A 6,253-nucleotide genomic window follows, 5' to 3' on the forward strand; every position below is an offset into this window, starting at 1 on the left:
ATTCCTAAATATTTATGGTACCCTTACACTAAGAAAAAGACATAAATCCACATTTCCAAGTCAAGACAGCAGAATGGTACAAATGGAGAAGATAATTCCATAAAAGGGTTCTGATGATAGAGGATAATTTAAGTAGATTATCAACAAAAGAAGAATACTGATTAGTGTCTAGGAGTCCCTTGTGGGCATCATCTCTAAGAAAAGTAGACCAGAGATGGAATTCTCCATCTCCTTTGAGGGAGTGGAGTAAGTTAGCCTTCATGGAGACCAGCTCCCTTACAAGTCAGATTCAAGTCTTAATCTATCTTCTGTATTGTTTCTCATTACCCAAAACTCTCTCTTTTGAGCTAATTATCTCTTCTCCCCCATCTCCCTAACTAGTCTACTTGAGGGATCTTAGACTGGAATTTTGCCCCAAGTTGCACCATAAAGAGATGACCTTTACAAGGTGAGTGTGGGGGGTGGCTAGGTGGCATAGTGGATAAAGCACTGGCCTTGGAGTCAGGAGTACCTGGGTTCAAATCTGGTCTCAGACACTTAATAATTACCTAGCCGTGTGGCCTTGGGCAAGCCACTTAACCCCATTTGCCTTGCAAAAAAAAAAACCCTAAAAAAATAAATAAATAAATAAAAAAGGTGAGTGTGCGTGCGTGTGTGTGTGTGTGTGTGTGTGTGTGTGTGTGTGTGTGTGTGTTGGTGGTGGTGGTGAAGGGGAGTGTTTTGCAATCCTACTATTTGGAATGAGAGATAAAATCTGCCTAAACTTCTGAAATGCCAGGTCTGCGGCTTTCATTGGACATTATGACAGAATTCTATCAGGTTGAAGATTCATGCTGTCCTGTGGAAAATTCTAGATTACACATGGGATCATGAAAAACTTTAAAAAAAATAATATGTCATATATATTTTATATATGTATATATGCCAAAGTTTATAAAATACATTTCAAACTTACCTCATTTGATGCTTATATAAAACTAGCTTGCTAACCAAAGTTGACTCAGTCTTCTAACTAGGGCTCTCTGCCTAAGGTTCATAATACAAGGCTGCTGTCTTGCTTCCATCAACATATAAAAAAAGCTGATAGGCCTATATGAGCCTCAAGATAAATGCAGATGAAGTGAGAAACAACAGAGATCTGGGTTCACTGATCCAGGGCTGGAAGGGACCTTAGACCTGATCAAACCACCTCCCTGCAAACTGAAGTCCATGAAGAAGAAAAGACTTATCCAAGGTAAATTTCAGAAGTTCAGTTCCAGAGTCACAAAAATCACAGAATTTGAGAATTGGAAGAGACCCCAAAAGCCACTGAATCCAACACATCTCCAAAAGGAAGCCCCAGTATAAAATTCCCAGATAATCATCAGCCAAGTTCTACCTAAACCTACCACTTGGAGAAGTCCAACTCTTGGTTCTCTCATTTGAAATTCAATACACTTAAATTCTATAAAATGAGTAAAGTGTATGTATAGGCAGCACAGAAAATACAAAATTTAGAAAAGTTAGAATTCCTGCTTTCATAGCAATTAAAGTCCAGTTGGAAGACAACTCAATGGGGGCATACTGTTATGTCTATCAAACGTTGGTCCCTCTAGATCAAAAGGAGATCCTCATGGTTATTGGGTGTTAGACTGATGGCAAGTCCAAGGAAATCCAGTCTCTTTTTCTATTCAGGTTTTAGAAAGTCAACCTTTCCCACTACTGACCACAGATTGAATAAAGCATAATGGTGGTCTAGACCTGTGGTGAAAGTATTCTTGTAGTGAGTCACGGCCCCACTTTTTCCTTGAGGAAATGGAGGTTTGGCAAGTCAGTATAACTGCCCAAAGTTCACCAAACCTATATAGCAATACTATTATTGCATAAACAAGTTTTTGAAACAGCGGGCAAAGAATCTCATAAAAGGGCTTACTCTGAGCTTTGAAAGGAGTCAAGAACTCTGGCAAGAATGCTTGTCCTTCGTTCTTGAAGGGAGGTGATGCCATGACAAACAAGTGAATTGGATTTGAGTGAGCTGGGCTGTGCTAAGATACCAGCCTCACTTTCTCCTCCGGGGCTGTCTGGGTCCAGAGGCCATACATGAATCAGGATGACTGGAGACGACCTTGGATGTGAGGCAATCAGGGTGAAGTGACTTGCCCAAGGTCACACAGCTAGTGAATGTCTGAGACCAAACTTAAACCTCTATTCCTCCTTTCTTCAAGGCTGGCACTCTACTCACTGTGCCAGCTAACTAAAAAGTCTTGATGAAGACCATTAAGCTGTACTCTTTCTTTTTGCAGAAGGGGAAACTGAGACCTAGAAAGGGGAAGTAAATTGCTGAGGGTCCCTCTAGGTATGACCCATGTTCCTGGACTCTTGATCTGGGATTTCTTAGACAAACTTTCTGAGACAACTGGGGGGGAGGGGGTCCACAAAGCTACATTCAGTTAACAAACCCTTGAAAGTAGGAACCTTTTTTCTTTTACAGTAGGGGGATCTAAGCAAATTGGAGAAAATCTTAGAAAACATTTACTGTGAAGGTTCTTAATGTGGGGTCCACAGTCCCCTCCTCCCAACAAGGGATCCATGGATAAATGGCAGAAAATCTGTGAATTTATGTATATTTTTAGATAGTTTGATAACCTATTTCAATTTAACTGACTTCCTTCATAAACCTCTGCATGGACTGGGAGTCCTGGGCTTTATCACTCCAACTACCACAGAAAAGCTTAAAAACTCCCTGTTCTAGTCCAACAACCTTGTCTTACAGTTGGGGAAACTGAGTCCCTGAAAAGAGGGGAGAAATACTACAAATGAGCTCCAGGCATGGGAGAGAAAAGGAACAGGAGAGCTGCCACAGACTCAGGAAAGGGAGAGTTAATGGTGGCAACTTCACCAGCCTGAACTCACACTGGCATTTTTAGCTCTTGCATCATCGGCAGGACACAAGTCACACGCTGTCCTCGGTCCCTTCCATTGATTGAGTAACAGACAATGCCAGGCTTGAGGCTTGATGTCCTCATGGAGTGGGGGGGTGGGGGGAGGGTCAACTGAGACCTTTACAATTGGTTAAGGGAACTAGTCTTCATGGAGCTGCGGCTGTAACCTACCACCAATATTCTGCCCAAGAGATCTCATTGGGAAATAGAGTCTGAGGCCCTGATGAGAGCTCTGACCCTGACTCAGAGAAAAATCCAAAAAGGACATTGAAGAGAGAGACTTTCTCTTTCCCTTGGAGACCCGGGGCCCCTTAAGTTTCATTGAGATGCTGTGTTTTCTCATAAACTCAAAACTAACCTATGTGCTCTGAGAAAAGGAGGGAAGGAAAGAAGGAAGGAAGGAAGGAGGGAAGGAAGGAAGGAAGGAAAGAAGGAAGAAGGAAGGAAGGAAGGAAGGAAGGAAGGAAGGAAGGAAGGAAGGAAGGAAGAAAGGAAGGAAGGAAAGATAGAAACAAAGAAAGAATTCTTCTGCAACAGGTTTATGGCCAAGTCTCAGTTTGAAGGGAATCTTAACCACAGGTTATTAAAAACCTCAGAAACTCAAACTGTGGCAGAATAAAGATGGGCCATTTAAAGCAGGCATCTTCTCCCACTTGGTTGGATTATTGGGAGAAATCAATCTCTCTCTCTCTCCCTCCCTCCCCCCTTCTTTCCCTCTCTTCCCCTTTCTCTCTCATTTTCTCTCTCCCTCTTTTCTCTTTCCTTCTCTCTCTTCCTCTCTTCCCCCCCCCACTCCCTTTCTTCTCTGTCTCTTTCTCTATCTCCCTCCTCCTTCCCTCTCTCTCTGTAGTTTTCCTCAGGCTTATCACTCTGGTGATGACAGACAGCACAGTGTTACTGAGAACCATCTCCATAAGGGGAAAGGACAGACTGGCTCATGATTAAAGGAAACCAGGGCCCCTCTGGTCATCTGGTTTGACTCCCTTTTCTTATAGATGAGGCAACTGAGGCCCAGAGAGGAGAAGGGAGCTACCTGAAGTCACACAGAGAAATAGAGAAATTCAGACCATGATATGATGGATGTCCACCTTTCTAATTCTCACTCCATTCTCATGAGGGGTTGGGCCTAAGACCCACAGCTGGGCTGGGGAGCAGAGATTTTAAAGAAGAAACTGGAAATGGAAGAACCTGATGGAGGGGAGCATGACTAGCCTCAGGTCACCAGTTAATATGTGAAGTAGAATGCAAACTCAAGTCTTCCTGAATCTTAAACTAGTTCTCTGTCCATTGTGCCAAAATAATCCAAATCTGTAAAATCAGTAGAAATCCCACCACCTTTGCACTATTCTGCATCATATAAACTCTATATAACATACTATTCAAGGACAGGCAGAGGGTTGATTTTGAAGTCCAAAGGCCTGAGTTCAAGTTTTGCCTTGGATAGTTTGTCTTAATCTCTCTATGGCCCAAATTACAAAAGGATACCTATCAGTATCAGACAAAGGAATTTCCTTTCCAAGGGTTCCCTAGGTCAATGATTTCAGAAGGCCTAAACTGAAAGCCAACAAACACATATAAAATCCCCTCAATTTAAAAAACATGAAGCAAAACTTTTCTTTGCAAAGAGAGAGCAGAGTTAATAAAGAGAGAAAAAAGTTGATGAGAGACTGAACTTAACTGTCCAAGGGCAGCAAACAAACATTTTTCCTGATCGGTGGACTTTGGCTAGACTGATGTCATCTCCAGGGTCATCTGCAGCCTGCTCTGAGGCTCTTTCCCCCAATATCCTCATTTTACAAAAGATCAACATGAGGACAAGGGACAGGAGTGACTTACCCAAGGTCACCCATGTGGCTTACACTAGAGTTAGGATATGAATCAAGCTTCTCCAATTCCCAACTAGGGTCTCTCTGTGAATCCCCCTTTAAAAATCTCAGAAATGGTCAGTTGCCTCCTGCCTCCCTTTCAGAACCTCTTCTTCCTTGTGGTTCAGCTCAGAGGCTAGTTTCAGAGGCTACCCTCTGTCTCCATGAAAAGCCTTTCCTGATCTGGAGAGATAAGAATGTTTACCCCTTTCTCAAATTTCTCAAGAGCACAAGGGATCATAACCCTAAGCAGGAAAGGATGGCAGAGCCATTTCATCGGCCTCAGCCCCCTTATTTTACAGATGAGGAAACTGATCCCAGAGAATTCAAGTGACCTGCCTCAGGTGTCAAGGTAATATCTCATTTTTGTGTTCATATTGCAGCCACTGCTGAGGAATAGATGTGATTTGAGGGAAGAAGCTGGGTTCTTCTCAGCTCAATTCAACAAATACATATTAACAGAGATGCTGTGGTCTAACTTCGAACCCAGGAGACCACTTGACACTTGGACATAGTCACTTAAATGACTCTCTAAGTCTGTAAATTGCAGAAAAGGTGATTTTGTAGATAGGGGGAATTCTGGTCCCTATCTTTACTTACTATATGCTTTGAATAAAGATCTTAAAAAAAATCTTTTCCCTCAAGGAGCTTCTTAATACATTCCACTGGGGGGGGGGGCGGGGTAGAGGGGAGGGATAATATGGACAAAGAAAAAGAGAAATCCTTTACATATATGATCTCATTTCAACCTGAAAGATAAGTAAATAAGTCATGTAAGTAGAGAAGTAAATGGTTCTGAGAAGTGGTGGACTACAGGAGCAGAATGCTATATATAAAATGGGATGGAGGGTATTAACAAGTAGGTGGGAGGAAAGGAACCTAAGGAAAGGCTCCTGCCCCAAGGGCTCTGTAAGTCTCCCCAAGACTAGATCAGAGCTGCCCAAAGTTTCCTGTCCTTAAAATCTCCAAAGGAAACATCCTCAGGTCTGGTCCTTCAATGACCTTGTCTCTTCATGGGGAGAAATGGGGCGATCTGATTCCAGAGTTCACAAAGTGAATTAAAGACACTGCACCTCAACACCCTGAACCCACTGCTCTGTTCATAACTTTCTGAGGTGCTTTGGTCTGAGAAGATGCAAAGGGGAAAAGGAAGGCAAAGAAAATCTAACATGAAACAGCAATAAGAGCTATTTTGATTATACAAATTATTAAAATTAATGAACGTCATGCAGCTGGTGTCAGATAAAAACGAAGAAGGCCGGGTGATGCCAACTTCCCTGATTAATGCATCCTTCACTGACGTTTTCATACCGTTTCTCCTAATTAAAGACAAACAGAAATTTCCTCTCACCAAACACTTTTCTGCTGCAGCTTGCCTCTGGCGTTTTCTCGAACAACATAGATCATTGGTCTTGCTTGGCGGTCATTGCTTATATCATAAAGCTATTAGCGAAGTCTTCCAGTCAT

At 42.4% G+C, this 6,253-nt stretch overlaps 1 protein-coding gene and 1 long non-coding RNA gene across 6 annotated transcripts in view; both read right to left on the reverse strand.

Annotated features, from left to right (window-relative positions):
* NFIA (nuclear factor I A) overlaps window positions 1–6,253 on the reverse strand; it is a 690,308-nt gene that overhangs the window by 397,419 nt on the left and 286,636 nt on the right. The window lies entirely within an intron of this gene.
* LOC141512392 (uncharacterized) overlaps window positions 1–6,253 on the reverse strand; it is a 40,430-nt gene that overhangs the window by 19,779 nt on the left and 14,398 nt on the right. The gene's annotated exons all lie outside the window — the stretch shown is intronic.

The sequence above is a fragment of the Macrotis lagotis genome, chromosome 2 (assembly GCF_037893015.1).
Source record: "Macrotis lagotis isolate mMagLag1 chromosome 2, bilby.v1.9.chrom.fasta, whole genome shotgun sequence".
In the NCBI taxonomy this organism is placed as follows: Eukaryota; Metazoa; Chordata; class Mammalia; order Peramelemorphia; family Peramelidae; genus Macrotis; species Macrotis lagotis.